Source organism: Zootoca vivipara, chromosome 3 (genome assembly GCF_965207765.1).
Source record: "Zootoca vivipara chromosome 3, rZooViv2.hap1.1, whole genome shotgun sequence".
Lineage (NCBI taxonomy): Eukaryota > Metazoa > Chordata > Lepidosauria > Squamata > Lacertidae > Zootoca > Zootoca vivipara.
Window position 1 is genome coordinate 9,657,383 of NC_142586.1, and position 16,124 is coordinate 9,673,506.

At 42.0% G+C, this 16,124-nt stretch overlaps 1 protein-coding gene across 10 annotated transcripts in view; it reads left to right on the top strand.

Annotated features, from left to right (window-relative positions):
* FBXW11 (F-box and WD repeat domain containing 11) overlaps positions 1-16,124 on the top strand; it is an 86,292-nt gene that overhangs the window by 9,561 nt on the left and 60,607 nt on the right. For 2 of the 10 annotated variants that reach the window (XM_088665534.1, XM_088665537.1), the window contains exon 2: positions 3,518-3,775. The exons of 2 other annotated variants lie outside the window; for them this stretch is intronic. The gene's annotated coding sequence lies outside the window, so the exon portion shown is untranslated. The remainder of the gene's footprint in view (positions 1-3,517; positions 3,776-16,124) is intronic. 6 more of the 10 variants (XM_035110156.3, XM_088665535.1, XM_088665533.1 and 3 more) reach the window with 3 other exon arrangements.

Sequence of the window (16,124 nt, forward strand, 5' to 3'; positions counted from 1 at the left end):
CATGGTGGATAGTTTAATGAAAATGTGGACTTGGTGTATGGCAGCTGTGAAAAGGGTGAATGTTTGAGTTCATGAGAAAAGGGATTGAAAATAATTTTGCCAATATAATAATATACAAATCTGTGGCACAGCCACACTTGAAATACTCTGCACAGATGTCGCCACCATTCTCAATAAGGTTATTGTAGAGCCAGAAAATATTCATAAGAAGGTAACCAAAATGATCAAGGGCTGGAGCAGTTTTTTCATAATGGAAGGCTATCTGCATCATTTGGGGATTTTTTTTAAAAGGTGTAGAAGGAAAGAGTGTGATAGAGGTATATAAAATTCAGCCCAGAGTGGAGAAGGTTGATATGCAGATGTTTCCCTCTTACTTTCAAAATATTTGAACCCAGGGTTATCCAATGAAGCTGAATGTTGGAAAATTCAGGACCGATAAAAGGAAGTTCTTCACACAGCACAAAGTTAAACTATAGAATTTGCACCCACAATATGTAGTGGTGGCCATCAACTTGAACAGCTTTTAAAGGGGATTAGACAAGTTCATGAAGTTTAAGACTATTCATTGCTGCTAATCATGATGTCTGTGTACTACCAGTATCAGAGGCATTGAGTGAATGAGTTGGCATCTGTCTCGGGATACAATGGAAGAGTGCCGATGAAGAGTTTTAGCACATGTTGTGACTGTAGAGACCAATTGAGGCAGATGAAAGCGTTTTGGTTTACCTCCTACAGGTGCACCATGGCATTCCTTCTGTCTGTGCTCCTTCCAGTGGTTATTCCTCCTTTGGTGACTTCTGTGGATGCATGACCTGACTGCCTGTCTCCAGGCACTGCAATCAGCAAGGGATTCCCACATGGCGGGGTTAATGCTGCCGGCCTTCATGTCAAGTTTGCAGACACCTTTATAGGAGTTGGTCTGCCACAGGCCTAGTGACTGAAGCCAGCTGCCTGTAGAGCAGTGCTCCCCAACCTTTTTATCGCCGCGGACCAGTCAACGTTTGATAATTTTACCACGGCCCGCTGAGGGGGGAACGTTGATTGTTTATATTTTATTTAGATTGTTTTGATTTAATAATTTTAATTTAATTGTATTTAAATGTTCCTTGGGCGGCCCGGTACCAATTGATCCACGGACCGGTTCCGGTCTGTGGCCCGGGGGTTGAGGACCACTGCTGTAGAGCATGTCCTTGGGGATCCTGCCATCTTCCATTCTGTGCACATGACCAAACCAGCGTAGATGTCACTGGGACAGGAGTGCAAACATGCAAGGAATGTGTGCTTGGGAGAGCATATCTTTGTTTGAGACTCTGTCCTGCCATGTGATGCCCCAGATCTTCCTGACACAGCACATATGAAAGGCATCTTAGGCAGTATATCTCTGAATACCATTTGGTAGAAATTGTAAGTGGGGAGAGTGCTATTGCACTCAGGTCCTCATGGGGCTTTGGCTTGATCCAGCAGGGTTGTTCTTATTTGCCAAGAATTGCAAATGAAACCAGTTGCTAAGAGGCAACAGCAGGGGAGACCTGCTGCTTTCAGGCCCTACTGATGGGTGACCTGTGTAAGAAAAAGGATGACGGGATGTAGACCATTGGTCTGATTCAGCAGTGCTGTACTTTTGCAGACACTGCATATTTTGACTTGATGGGGTTTGTGGAGAATCTGCAGCAGAATTGAATGAATATCTCTTCTTGGTGTGTCATGAGATGCCTTCCAGCAAGGCTTATTTATAGGGCAAAAGGTTATAAAATGTGGAAGTTTCAATTGCAGTATCCTTAACTGAGAAATTGAGGAATATATACTAAAACCATGTGTTTTCATTCTCCTTTCTTGGCAAATGTATGGGAGTGGATGGGCTGCTGTTCTTTCCACATCTTCATACTTAATGTGGAGCTTTTGACGCTCTGCAGTTTATAGTGGGAAGAAGAAAACAAAGACATAACATGTTTCCTAACTGTATTTAATTTTGATGATAAATGTATCATGTGGTTAAACAGCTCCTCTGGTGATGTAACATCCATGCAGTCTTGTGTGTTAGCTTTAGCTGCTCTATCATAATCTTACTAGTGACTTAAACCAACCCACATATATTGGTTGATTACGAGGGACTAGTTGTGCAAATGCATCTGCTATGGTACTTCTGTTGTAAATATTCCATTGCAAGTGTTCTCTTGTTACGAGGGAATGTAAACACCAGGCTTTTGTCCTAATCGCTAAGGAGTATCTAAATGATTGATTATGCATAGAGTGCAATGAGTGGCAGCTGGTATTTTTCAGTGTTTTTTCTTCATCCTGAGTTGATGTATCTGACAAAGGAGTTTCTATGAGGCTTCATTTGTCATCCTCATGGGCAGCACACTAACAAGCATTTGGTGAACATTTATATCTGGACAATCTGAGCAGCATCTGACAAGGGAGCTAAATCTGATACTGTTGTCAAGGACCTGTGCTGTACCAGTAAGTTTCTAGTGCACTCAGAGCTGCTGACCCTACATTGTGTTGAAATGTAGCCTTGAGGTGTGTGTGTGTGTTTCAGTTACACCAGGTTTGGAGAACCTTTGGCCCTCCAGAAATTGCCAAACTACAACTTCCATTATCCCATGCCATTTGTCATGCTTGCTGTAGCTAATGGCAGTTGTAGATCAGCAACATCTGGAGGGTCAAAGTTCCCCCACACCTGATCTAAAGCAAGGTTTGTATTGGCAGTAAGAAAAAAATAGGCATCAGAAGGTTTGTCAAGGGCAGGTAGCAAGGCATGCAAACTGGGAAATGATATAATTAAAGTTTATAGTTTAAACAGAAATACAATAGGACTGCTTCCTTCATTATTACCATGTATAACAGTGTATAATGATTGCATTCTCTATTGAAGGTGCCATTTTGTTCCCTTTTTAAATTTCCAGAGATAAGTGTTGCCACTTTTACTTAAGCTGTTTTTAGACACAATCATTGGGCACAATGTCTTAATGCAGTCCTAGGCGTTACTGGTTAATACAAGCACCTTGGGTACATACATGACATTGTGATAAGAAAGACGTAACAAATTGTGCATTGGCTATGATCCAAAGAACATAGAAACTGGTTCCATGAGCCCAAGGGAGGTTTGGGCTGGCGTATCTTGAACAGTAGCCCCTATCTTCTGCAGTGCTATATAGAATGCCTATTGGGAAACAGAAGGAAATTTCAGGAGTTGTTTGTGATATGGCATGGAGGAATGCCCTTTCAAAGAAGAAAAATAAAAAAAACCCTACTTTTCACACCAATGTTCATAAGCACACTCAGGTTAACTCTTTTATTGCTGGCTATAGTTTGTGGGTCTGGCATAGATTATCCATAGGTACTTTATATTTTAAGGAGAAATAACATTTTTTATCCTATTGAAATTGAAGATACTGCTTTCCTTAGGCCTGTACTGTTGTTTGAGATGTCATAGCTGTATGCATAGTGCATAACCGTATGCTCTGGATCATTTGTCTCAAGTATGAGGAAGTACAATTTCTTGTCTTTAATGTAGTTTCTTGCCTTAGATCCACCAATCCGGTGACCCATCTGATTTAATGGCTGCCGGAACCCTGCTAGCTGTACAGGTTTCCTTGTCTTTCTAACAACATTAGGAGTGCATATTGGGATTTCGTTCAAGAAAAGAAGTAGATACACCAAGCTGAAGATGATTGGCTGCTCTCTTTTGACAGACAAGTGTGAAAAGGAAACCCCATTCGAATTTCCATTCATTCTGGATTGGTGGATCTGAAGCACAGAAACAGAGTTTCAGGTAAGAAATTCCCTGTACTCAATAGTGTTACAAATGCAGAGTTTGGTTAACCAAAACTGGCTGCATAGAGTTTACAAAAACATTTAAGCCTTATATGATTGCAGGTCTGTTCACTGTATTTCTTTCACTATACCGCTTTCCTCATGGATAATATTTCTAAATCATTTATCTCCAATGAAATGTCATTGGTAGATCTGAGTAAAACGTGATTCTCTTAAATAAATAGGGAAAGTCTGCTGAGATCTAGTTTACGACTTTGTAGTCTGAGGGCTGGATTTTACTATCATTTTAATTTGAACAGCTGGTTGTAAAGTGTTCATAAACTTGGTAGTTCATGGCGTACAAAAACAGCTTTTAGCCAAATGAAAGCAGCTTGATTTTTAAGTACATTGGTATGACATGTTTTGTCTTACCTTTGGAGAGTTGGGAACAACTTTGGCAAGCTTACCAGTCACCAACAGTGTAATCCTATGCATGTTTGCTCAGAAGTAAGCCCATCTCTCTAAAGTGAAATTTACTTCCCAGTATGTGTATTTAAGATTGCAGCTCTATTTTTAAAGCTGTTTAGACAGGCCTAACTTGTGTAACCCTTGTTTTCTGGTAGCAGTGACCAAGTTTTCATTTTGGAAACATTTTTAAAACTTTGAATTTAGTGTTGCATGATTCTCTAGCCTGGGCTGAAGAAAGTGAGAAAATGTATTCCTTTAAAGATTTAGCATTGCAGATTCACAAAAATTGCTAGTTCACCATTTTTAAAAACTACTCAGTTGTAGTGAAACATTTTCCCAGGCGTTTTATTAGTTTTTTATGTGCTCCCACTCGTGTTTGAAATTTGGCCCTATTTATGTGAAATGCATGTGGTAAAATCTGCTGCACTGAGTTCATTTTTCACTACAATAAGTCAGTTGCACAATATAATAGTGTGGCAACTTGAAATGATTTGTTTTCACTTCCAGCGGTTACTACTCTGGAAGTTGTTTCATACAAAATCATTCCCCTGCCTCCAGGCCAATCCTTACTACTGGTACTGAAAGAGGTCTAAGAAAGAACAGTTATTGATTACCCCCCCCCCCAAGCCAGCCATTGTTATTTGAGAACTGGCTTACAATACCGTTCTGATTTCCTGCTCTCTGAGCCACATATGCTTTCTCCACTGGTCTCTATTTGACACTGATCCTCATATATATAAGTAACTCCATTTGATAAGGTGATGAATTGAGTGAACAAGCTTTTCTTCTAAAACACAGAAAAGCTTGATTCAGATGCCAAGCCAAACAAAGCGTTTGGAAAATGGACCTGTGCTGGCACTTTTAAGTATCTGATGATTGCCTCTAGGTGAGTTTTGAAATACCTTTTGCAGTTTTATAGACAACCCCACGGGGGGGGGGGAGCAAATTGCATAGTGTATTTTGGGGTGAAGCCTCTAAAGGTCACTCTGCAAAAGAAATTGAAAATTCCAATAGGGGTTGCAGAAATCTATTCTATATATTTACTTTAAAAGCTATTTTTGCATTTGACTCTTAATTTTCAAAAGGAACAGTATTTTGGAATCATTTGCCCCATTCCCATTTTAGAGCATGATAGGCTTTTGCCTAAGGTCATTCTTAGATGCATGTTCTTACATAGGATGAGAAATCTCCTGATCCCAGAAAATCTGCTTTCCTCCATTCCAAGTGCTTAGTGCTTTTCTGCTTTTCTCTTTTGCTGTGGCAGCTGGACAAAATTGCTGATTCACTGATTTCCTCCACCCCTCTTCCTTCTATAGCATGAACCACGAGGCTGCATAAAAACTGCTGCTTACTAGCTGTGTTTTTGTAGACTCTAAACTCTTGGCTGTGCTATGAGTTTTGTTCCTAACACAACTTGTTCAGATTTCTTCTCTTGATAGACATTTTATTATGTTTTTATATGTGTTGGAAGCTGCCCATAGTAGGCATCATCATCATTGAGGAATCCCTGTTTATCTGTAGTACTCCTAGTCCATTTCCCATCTGAATGGTCCATGTTTACAGCAGCATTTTTTGCAGTTGTGTTAGCCTTGAGCATGCTAAAGTCACTACTGGCATTGAATGTATTCAAGTGCTTGAAGCCATCCCTTTCTGTTTGCTTACTTCTAGACAGGGCTGGGGAACCTATGGCCCTCCAGGTGTTGTTGGACTAGAACTCCCATCAGCCCCAGCCAACATGCCAGTGGTCAGGGATGATGGGAGTTGTAGTCAGCAACATCAGGAGAGCCAAAGGTTCTCCATACCTGTTTTGAACACTCTTATTTCTAAGATTGTCATTTATTTGCTACATCCCAAGCATTTCCAGAATCAAATCCAGTCAAATTGTTGTCTAAAACGGCAGCTTACCTGTACTCTAGATCAGAGTTTCCCAAACTTGGTTCTGTTTTTGGATTACAACTCCCATCATCCCCAAACTAATTCCTGAAGTGGAGGAAGCTATGCTTCTTAGATAAGCATGCTTTTGCATGAAGGTCTAGCAGGAGTGGGAACATTTTTCAGCCTCAGGACTGCATTGCCTTCTGGGCAAGCTTTCCTGGCACATGTGAGAGAGTGGGATCAGAGGCAAATGTGAGCAGAGCAATGTGTATAAATTTTACCTTTGTACAATAGGCTAGTTTCTACACACCCACCCACACTCCTCTTTATCCTCCATCCAGGCAAGCAAGAGTCAATTGAAAGCACACATTCTAACCAGGCAAAAACATTTGGATAGGGTGTGAGGCAGGGAAGAGCGATGAGTGAGAGGTGTGGCCTGGGAAGAGCATGTGCAGTTGGAGAAACTCAAGAGGGCCAGATAGAGACTCCAGGAGGACCATATTCAATCACCAGGTCCGAGGTTCCCGACCCTGATCTCTAAATTTCCAAGGTTTATTTAACCCAGATCTTCACTTTGCAACCTGTGGAACTAGCTTTTTCTTGATGAAGAAAATATACTTGCATGCTTAAAGAAAACACACTTAGTTGATTCACTGGAGAAAAGAAATTTACGTATACCTTATAGATACAAGGATCTGTATATTCAGACGGTTCCCTCCTTCTGCCCCACTCCTGGCAGAATGGGAATAATGACAGTGGCTTATCTTACAGAATTATTGTCATGATTATAGTAGCATGTATGTTATATAAATGACTCTATTGTTGTTAGAGCCAGCATCTGATGGCTCAGGGTTAATTGTTTGTACGTTCAGTTTAGATTTTAAATTTTATGGAATTAGTGCTCTTAAAAATCTGAGCCTGGTAATGCATACATGCCAATTAGACAGGATTAAACAAGTCAGGTTTGTTTGTTTTTAATTGACAATCATGGAAACATTCTAGCACAGAACCATCAAATCAGGTGAAATACAGCTGTGGGCAAAATAGATTCCTTGACAATTATACACCACATTTCTTGTAACATTGTTGAGTCACAAAGAATGTCTGTTTACTTGTACATGCTGAATCATTTTTCATATTGCAAATACAGAAATATAGAAATAGGAAATACTTTATTGTCACTGTACCACTTGTTTACAGTGAGATTAAACGAGCCCCCCCCCACAATCTCTCAGTCCTTATTACACTCTATTTACACTTATTACACTTATTTAAACACTAAAGTAGAAGTAAAACATCAGAGGCTGCTCTTAAGTTGGTCACATGCAGTCTGGGGATGGATGGAGTGTCTCTTGTGTCTTTGGGAGTGATCTGCCAGGTGTGGTTTTACATTGTCCAGCTGTGCATGCTTGCACACACACAAACACACACATACATACAGTATAGTGACAGCAGGAGACAGACATGGGAAAGAATGCACAGATGAGTCTGGGCTTGGGGCCAAAATAGACATGATGGTGACAGGCCTATGACTTACCTCTCTGCAATCTGTCTCTCTTGGGTACTCTTCAGTGCCAGAGCTTGGCTGAAAACCAGCAAGCTCAGCTAGGAGGAAAGCATTTGAGAGGAGAGGGTATGGAGAGATGATTGACTGTTGTGGGCCACTTTCCTCACCTGTTTGCCCCATTTTCCTTTGAAATGCTCTGTAGGGGTGTGGCCTGCATTTAAACAAATGAATCAGCTACTGTTGTGTGTGCCATTTGACCTGTAAGGAAGCCCTGGGAGCCTAGTTTTGGAGACTATATGACAGAAATGAACAGTCCATTCAGTTGTTGCATGTGAGAGGAGCAAACCACCAACACTGGCTTAGCATTATGTTCACACCAGGGATCACGGCTTGCATTGTTCCAAACAAGCCAAGGGTTGCTCTTGGCTTCCTGTTCATGTTTTGTTTGATCAAACTAAACCAGAATTCTTGGTTCAGACACAGCAAGCCAAGCAATTACTGGTTTCACTTGCACTAGAGGAGGAGCAAAGTGGGAATGACATTAGTATTCATGATAAAGCATTAGCATATGATTTCATGTGATGTAAAAACTGGGTTACTAGCCATGCTTAAGAGCTACCGAGTAAGAGGTTTAGGGGTTACAGTGCCTTTCTCAGCTTGTTCTAGTTTTTCCATACTACAGAGTGTTGAGCTGCATCAAGGAAAGAAATGTTACCTGTACCCATTGTTGTTTGAGCTGTTCCTAGATTTTGGTAGCATAACTCCTGACTGACAGCTTCTGGAGGCAATATGCCTCCTGCTGCTGGTCCCTTATTGCTCACGATGACCCTTTGCAAATAACATATGTTTTAATATCATTTTAAACTTTGAAACGTTACTGCGTTAGGTGATTTGCAAAGTTAAAGTTTTAATGCAAATACTTTATCAACTCAGACAATTTTACAGTTTCCATTCTTCTTATATACATAGACTTTTGTTTCTTTGTTGCCTTGGATTTGCAAATGAAACTAGAACCCAGGTAGGCAACATGGTACACTTCATATGTTATTGGACTCAAGCTCCCATCAGCTCTAGCAAAGATGGCCAGGATTATGGGAGTTTTAGTCCAGACATCTGGAAGTAACCACACTGCCTATCCTCAATTTAGAAGGAGCACTTTGAAAACAATGAAATTTCATTGAGTACCTTGCTGTCAGTTTGTACCTTCCTGTGTTGAATAGCTAATAATAGAAACATCCTTAGTAATAACGCTCTAGAAAGACAAAAACATGTGCCTTAAAGCTGATGAACATAGTTGACCTTGAACACCAACTTTTATTTTGGGGTTGTTGGCATATTGCTGCTAAGACCATCACTTCTTGACTTTTTATTGACTGAAGAGTAGTCTTGAAATATAGTTCTTGAAATACCTACTTGAATAAATAGTCTAAAACCTTTCATATTGAATTCCTTAGAGCAGCAGGTATAAATTGATTCTTGTGAAGCTTCTCTGCACTTTAGAGGGAAAGCAAATAATAGCTTAACAGAGATTTTGACTGCAGGGTCTCATATTCTGTAATGATATTTTGGTGTTCTAGGTGGCCTGGAAATATACCATGTCCATGTATGCATATCAAGGTAAATCCAGTATTCCTGGCTTATCCTGGCATACTGTGAGTGAGCAACCTGCTGGTCTCTCATGCTTTGTGTGAGCAGCTCAGACTAACAAATAAGCCAGAGGTTTTCAACCTTTAGGAGTTCATGGCTCCCTTGATCAACTACATTCTTTCTGCGGCACCCCTGTGGGGCTCAGGAGCCCATTATGTCACCCCTTGCCTGCAGAGCCACCCCTTTTTGAACACCCTCCTTTGTGGAGTGTTCCTTCGGCCGCCTCTCTTCTCCCCTCTCCTTGGGAGTCCTCTGGGCAGCCACAGCTGCCACCACTGGTCTCTGAGCTGCCCCCCACCCCCACCCCAAAGAGAGATGCCTTCTCATACTGCCCAACCGGGGCCTGGGAAGTACCCCCTAGCCAGCACCAGAGGCACCATTCGCCTGGGGAGCTTGTAGCCAGAGCTGCTGCAACAAACAGCTGTGCAAGCCTTTGGGAGGCAGAGACCTGAGAGGGTATCAGGTGAGGGAGGGAAGGAAAGAAGGACACAGCCTTTGGCACCCCTGACCATCATTCAAGGCACCCCAGGGTGCCACGGCACACTGGTTGAAAACCACTGCAGTAAGCAATGGCTTATCATAATGTGCAAGCCTATCATCCTGGGTTGTGGCTTCCAAACCAAGGAGTTTAACTAAAGCAGGGTTTAAAGTGGGCTTTCAAATTCTAGTTTGTATGGGAGCAAGATTACAAGTTACTTATTTGCAATGTGTAATACCTGCGACTGGGTCTGGCTCATCGGTACATTAACTGCATGATCTGCAAGTGTGGCACATGCACACATGAATTTCTGTCAGGGCTCAACAGGTCACTACACGAGACTGACAGGGAGTTCCAGCACAAAGGTCTTTGTTTTGTTAAAAAAACAGATTGCACAGAAGAAGGAAGTGTTGATCTCCTGTCCCATTAACAGGAGGGATAGGGTGGACTCGAAACCCAAGTAAACAAAATAAAAAACATATTATTTCCCCTGCTATTGTGCCCCAATGAACACAACATAGGACCATTAGTTGAACTGACTGGTTCATTGTTGCATGAAAGGATTAATGAATACATATAGATGCTGAAGTTGAACTGACCCATATGCTGCAATCCTAGATCTATCTACCTGGGGGCAAGCCCTATTGAACTCAGTGGGGCTTACTTCTGAGTAGATGCGCAGAGGATTTCACTCAGTGTTAAATCACTATCCTGGATTCAGTGAAGTTGGCTGGAAGCTAAAGAGGAAAACCCAAGCTGGTTCTGCTTACTTGCTATAGTTTCCTGGTATTTGTCTACTAAGTGATGCTCATGTTGGAAGAAAACAACAGCCTCATGTTGAAGAACAAAACTGCCCTTTGTGACCTGAGAACAATGTGGCTAAGTACCATACTTAACCTTCTGCACTCTTGTGACTTGTCTACAAATGAAAATAGAATTGATGTAGTATGGCAGAAGTGTCAAAGAGCATATGCTTATCATATATGCAAAATGAGTCTGGTACTTCTTTTCCCATGTTTCACGCATGACTTCTGGTGTGGTATTCCTTGGCCTTGAGTTGGAGCAGAACGGAGTCACTTTTATTGGGATAGTGGTGTGGGTTCCAGAAGCATGTTTTCCTACATAGACCAATGAAATAAAATTGCTGTTGCTATAATTGGGATGTTTTATGTGTGTTTGTATTTTTTACTGCTGGTTTTCCAAGGTTTTATGATGGTTTTTGTTTTTAATCGTTATGAGCTGCCTCCAGTATGAGAGGTGGGATTAGAAATAAGCTCTCCCATGAGTGGTCAGCCCCCATAACAAGATTATCATTATTTAGCAGTCAAGGCTTCACAGTAGCATAACTTACAAAATACCTGCATTTGTATACAAAATTCACACCTTGCCAAAAACTTCCTGGGGTCACCAGGGGCCAGTTAGCAGTTAGAATTATTAGGGGACTGCATCTGCCTGCGGCCATCTCAGCTGTCGGGGTGGGGGGGTGGGGAAACGTATTGAACTTTAGTGGCGCTTTCCAAGCATTTTGCCCTTGTGCATTTGCAATCACGGAAGGGGAAGAATGGGACTGCATTCGCTCCCTTGCCCTTGCCAGTCATGCATTGGGGGAGGTTGGAAGCAGGAGAGTCTGCTGCATGCATGTAGGCTACCCACACAATTTACAGCTCTGGTTTGCAGGATTAGAGATTGTAAAGGTAAAGGACCCCTGACAGTTAAGTCCAGTCACGAATGACTCTGGAGTTGCGGCGCTCATCTCGCTTTACTGGCCGAGGGAGCTGACGTTTGTCCGCAGACAGTTTTTCCGGGTCATGTGGCCAGCATGACTAAGCCACTTCTGGCGAAACCAGAGCAGCGCACGGAAATGCTGTTTACCTTCCCACCGGAGCAGTACTTATTTATCTACTTGCTCTTTGACGTGCTTTCGAACTGCTAGGTTGGCAGGAGCTGGAAGTGAGCAACGGGAGCTCACCCCGTCACGGGGATTTGAACTGCTGACCTTCCGATCGGCAAGCCCTAGGCTCAGTGGTTTACACCACAACGCCATAAGGAAAGCCTATAAGTATACAGCAGGCCACTCACTTCAGATGTCCCTCCCTCCATGTGGATTATGGGAGTGGCGCCTGTGAGTACATGGCAGCAGGGCTAGCAAGTTCAGACCTGCTCTCCCCCTTGCTCATTTGTTAACACATGGAAGGGAGAATGCCTGAAAAAGGCGATGGAGAGCAAGGCATGTAAGTGTGTTACATCAGGGGTTCTATGCCCAGAAATGTATTGTCACCATCAGCAGTGATGGTGCTTTACACTGGGTTAGGCCTTTCTTAATCTCTTCCCTGTAACAACTGCGTTGTAACTGGAAGAGGCTCCTTAGGAAGCAGAGGCTGTGGGCAGGGATCCAAGGAATTGTGGGATCAATTCCATGAGCCCAAGAGGGCTTTACACTTTCTCTCTTAACAGCAGTTTGCTGTTGTGCCTGGCAAACTGAGTTTTTGAAAACTATGAAGGATTTCAAAAGCACTCTGTCACATGATGTGGGGTGTGTGTGTGTCAGCTGTTTTCAAAGAAGAACGAGAAGCCTACAGTTTCATGCAAGCCCATTCTGTGAGTCTAAGCAACTCTTTAGATCTCAGCCAGCAGCCCTGTTCCCTGCAAGATGCAGTCTGTTGCTGTTGCTACAAGACCGGTCCATAAGAGCCAAGGGTTGAGACCTCTCAAATTGAACGGTGCTTTCTTAGTAGACTGGAAAAAGGGTGCATATGCTGTCACCCATAAAAGGAACCAGCACTCCTTGCTGCTTAAGTCCTTGGTGATGTTTTAAGAAATATTTGATTTTTATATCTTGTTGGGTTTTTATAAAACTATTGATGATGCAGCCATCTTGCAGCCACATCTGTTACTGCTCTCACTTTTAGAGCAATTTTCCTTCCTGCCATGAAGCAATAAATACAGCCCCTGTAAAATGGCCGTAATGGTATGAACTCAGAAGTTGCCACTGATGTGACCGGCAGCAATCCATCATTTCCCCCCTCCCTCATTTTCAAGGTGAATTTTCTTTAGAGTGGGTTAAGTTCTACTACTGGTTAAGTGAAACTTCGTTTTTGACTGGGACACCGTGTGTGTGTGTAAAATGTGAATTGCACACATGTAAAATATGTGTGTAAAATACGTATTGTCTTTGCTCATCCTCTTGCTGCTCCGCTGTGTATGGAACATCCTTTCAGAATGCCTGTGTGATGCCAACTCTTTTCCCTTCTTCAAATCCCTCCTCAAAACCCACTTTTCCTATGAAGCTTCCAGCTTAATTTCTCTTCAGTCCTTATCCCCCAGTGGACAAGTGTGTGTATTTACATGATGCATTCATACTGTTTGCATTCATCCCTTGTTTGCAGCTGTCTCTCTTTGTTGCCTTCCTCAATGTCAAAAGTTAGGTGATTTTGTCCTATGGGCAAAAATATGTCTCTTTTTGTTAGTTGTTCTGCAGAGGAGATATACACTAATAGTAGTATGTAAATGATGCAGTGCTGAGAGTGTGTTGCCTCCTAATAACAGCACTCTAATGAACCACTGGCAACTTCTGTCAAGTGAAATTGAGGGCCTCAACTAAAACTTAAAAACCAAGCAGACAAAAATCAGCCATGTAAGGCTAAACAAAAACCTCCCTGGACATTATCCTTAAGGAGGGTTAATTCTCTCTAGGTAAAAGGAGGCGCCTGATCAAATGACCACAGGATTCTTCTTGCTCACCTGTTCATTTCTCCCTGCCCAAAGACTTTTTTCCAGTCTCATCCTAGAGACAAATGGGGAGGGGGTGGCATCAGACCAGAAGAATCTTAGCATATTGTTAAAGTTGTGAAGGAATGCAATGGCTTGATGTTATGTTACTCGACTTCCATCAGAGCTGTGCAAGTTGTTAAATGCTTCCAATTCTCTGTTTTCAAATTTAAGGTTTGTGCTTTCTCCCTCCCTCCTTTTTTTCATTTTGCAAGGGGGAGGGGGACCCATTGCTCACTGATAGAGAACCTGGTTAGCAGGTAGCTGCTGTCAGCTTCAGTGCCCAACATCTCCAGTTAGAGCAGGAAACCTGTGGCTTTCCACATGATAATGGACTTCAACTGCTGCCCTCCCTGACCATTGCTAGATGGGACTGATGGGAATTGGGAGTCCACCTGTGAACTAAATGATCTTGGAGAGCAGAATATAGAAGGTTGCCTGAGGGGTTTGCCAACTGAGTTGGCAGTACTGGTCTTGATGGGCCAGTGGTCTGCTTAACTGTAAGGCATCTTCAGGTGTTTGATTTTTACAGGAGCGCTACTATTCAAAGTGTTTGCCAAGCTTAAATGCCAAAATGCTCTAGCTTGAAGTAGTGTGTCTGCTGCCTACAAATGAACTGCCTATATCACAATGAAATAATCCTGTCAGTCTAAAAAGATGCAGAAGGTTAGTGTTAGTAGCACACCAAAGTACACGGAGGCAAAAATTACCTTAATGTTTTAGAAAATGTCAGCCCATGAGTGGATTATTGGAAAGCAAAACCATTGCTCTGTGTTGGGTTTTATTTTAAAAAAACCATTTTGACTTGATTTGAAGAAAGTTGCTAATCGCATAGTCAAAAACAGGTTGAGCTGTACTGATAGGAATGCATCAGGTTGTGCACCTATCACCACTTTAAGCATGTCCAGTTTATGGCAATATATTGTAATTGCAATAACAAATTCCCTAAATTATGTAATCACATTTAGATCACTTTTCAGAGAGTTTACATGTTCCATAAATGTAGCATGAAATGATCATGTTTAATGTTTACAGCTAAATTAGTTTAGTTTGCTGTTGAACTGTGTTACCTTTAACATGTTTGCTTCCTGCTGTTCAATGCAAAATTTACTGAAAGTTGATCTACCCTATGTTTCCCCCCCATACTGAAAGGGCTGCAGTGATTAGATTTACTTAGCCAAGAATGCTGACTAGCACATGAAGCACCAGTTCTCTATGGTGTGCAATATGGGGAAATGAATGCCAGTAGTTGCTTAAATAAGTACAGTGGTGCCTCGCTAGATGAAATTAATTCGTTCCACGGGTCTTTTCTTATAGCGAAAAATTCGTCTAGCGAATCCCATAGGAATGCATTGATTTTTTTTGGATTTTTTTGCCCATAGAAACACATTAATTGAATTTCAATGCATTCCTATGGGAAACCGCGATTCGCTAGACGAATTTTTCGTAAAACGCATTTGTCTAGCGAGGTAACCTCCGCTCGAAAAATCATTTCGTTAAGCGGAAATTTCGTTAAGCAGGGCATTCGTTCAGCGAGGCACCACTGTAAGTGCTAGCTGGCCAGCATATGTTGGTCTGGGAAGACATGGTTTTCCAGGAAAGATTGACCAGCAATACTGATGGGGGGTGTGATGGCCTTTTTGCTTTCCTGTGCTATAGTGAAGCTTGGTTTGTCTTTATTGCATTGACATCTGTGTAAGAACCATCTTTGTCTTGTGGCCCACTGTGATCTGGACTAATTGGGGGGAAAGGATTGTCTGTTTTGAGTAGATAAGATAAGTCTTTGAACCCTTCCAAAGTTAATTCTTTGGCTCATTTAAAAACAGATGTGATAGCAACATCCCTGCCCCCCCCCCCTGCATGGGTTAGCACTTTAATTAAGAAGCAATTTACCAATTTACCAAAGTTGTGTAGGGACTTAAAAGCCAGATTTTGTTCCTGAAGCTATTGCCCTCTTATTGATTGAAATACAAGTAGAGTGGAACCTCGGTTTAGGAACACCTCGGTTTACAAATTTTCGGTTTACGAATGCCGCGGACCCATCTGGAATGGATTAATTCACTTTCCATTACTTTCAATGGGAAAGTTCGCTTCAGTTTATGAACGCTTCAGTTTATGAACAGACTTCCGGAACCAATTACACTCATACCTCGGGTTAAGTACGCTTCAGGTTGAGTACTCCGCGGACCTGTCTGGAATGGATTAATCCACTTTCCATTACTTTCAATAGGAAAGTTTGCTTCAGTTTATGAACGCTTCAGTTTATGAACAGACTTCTGGAACCAATTGTGTTCATAAACCGAGGTACCACTGTACAGTACTTGATAGGAGTCATCAGTACTTATTTGCAGTATTTTAAAATACAAGCATTCTTGTATAAAGGAATAGCATTATTTGACCCATCCAGGGTAAAAAATTGACCAGTTTCACAGACACAGGAGCCACTCACACACAGTACCTTTGTCTTACCAGGATTCAAGTTCAGCTTGTTTTTCTTCATCCATCTCAACATTGCTTCCAGGCACCAATCCAGGGACTCCATGTCTTCTCCCAATCCAGATGTAATTGAGAGATAGAGCTGAGTGTCATCAGCATACCGATGGCACCTTGCCTCAAAACTCCCAA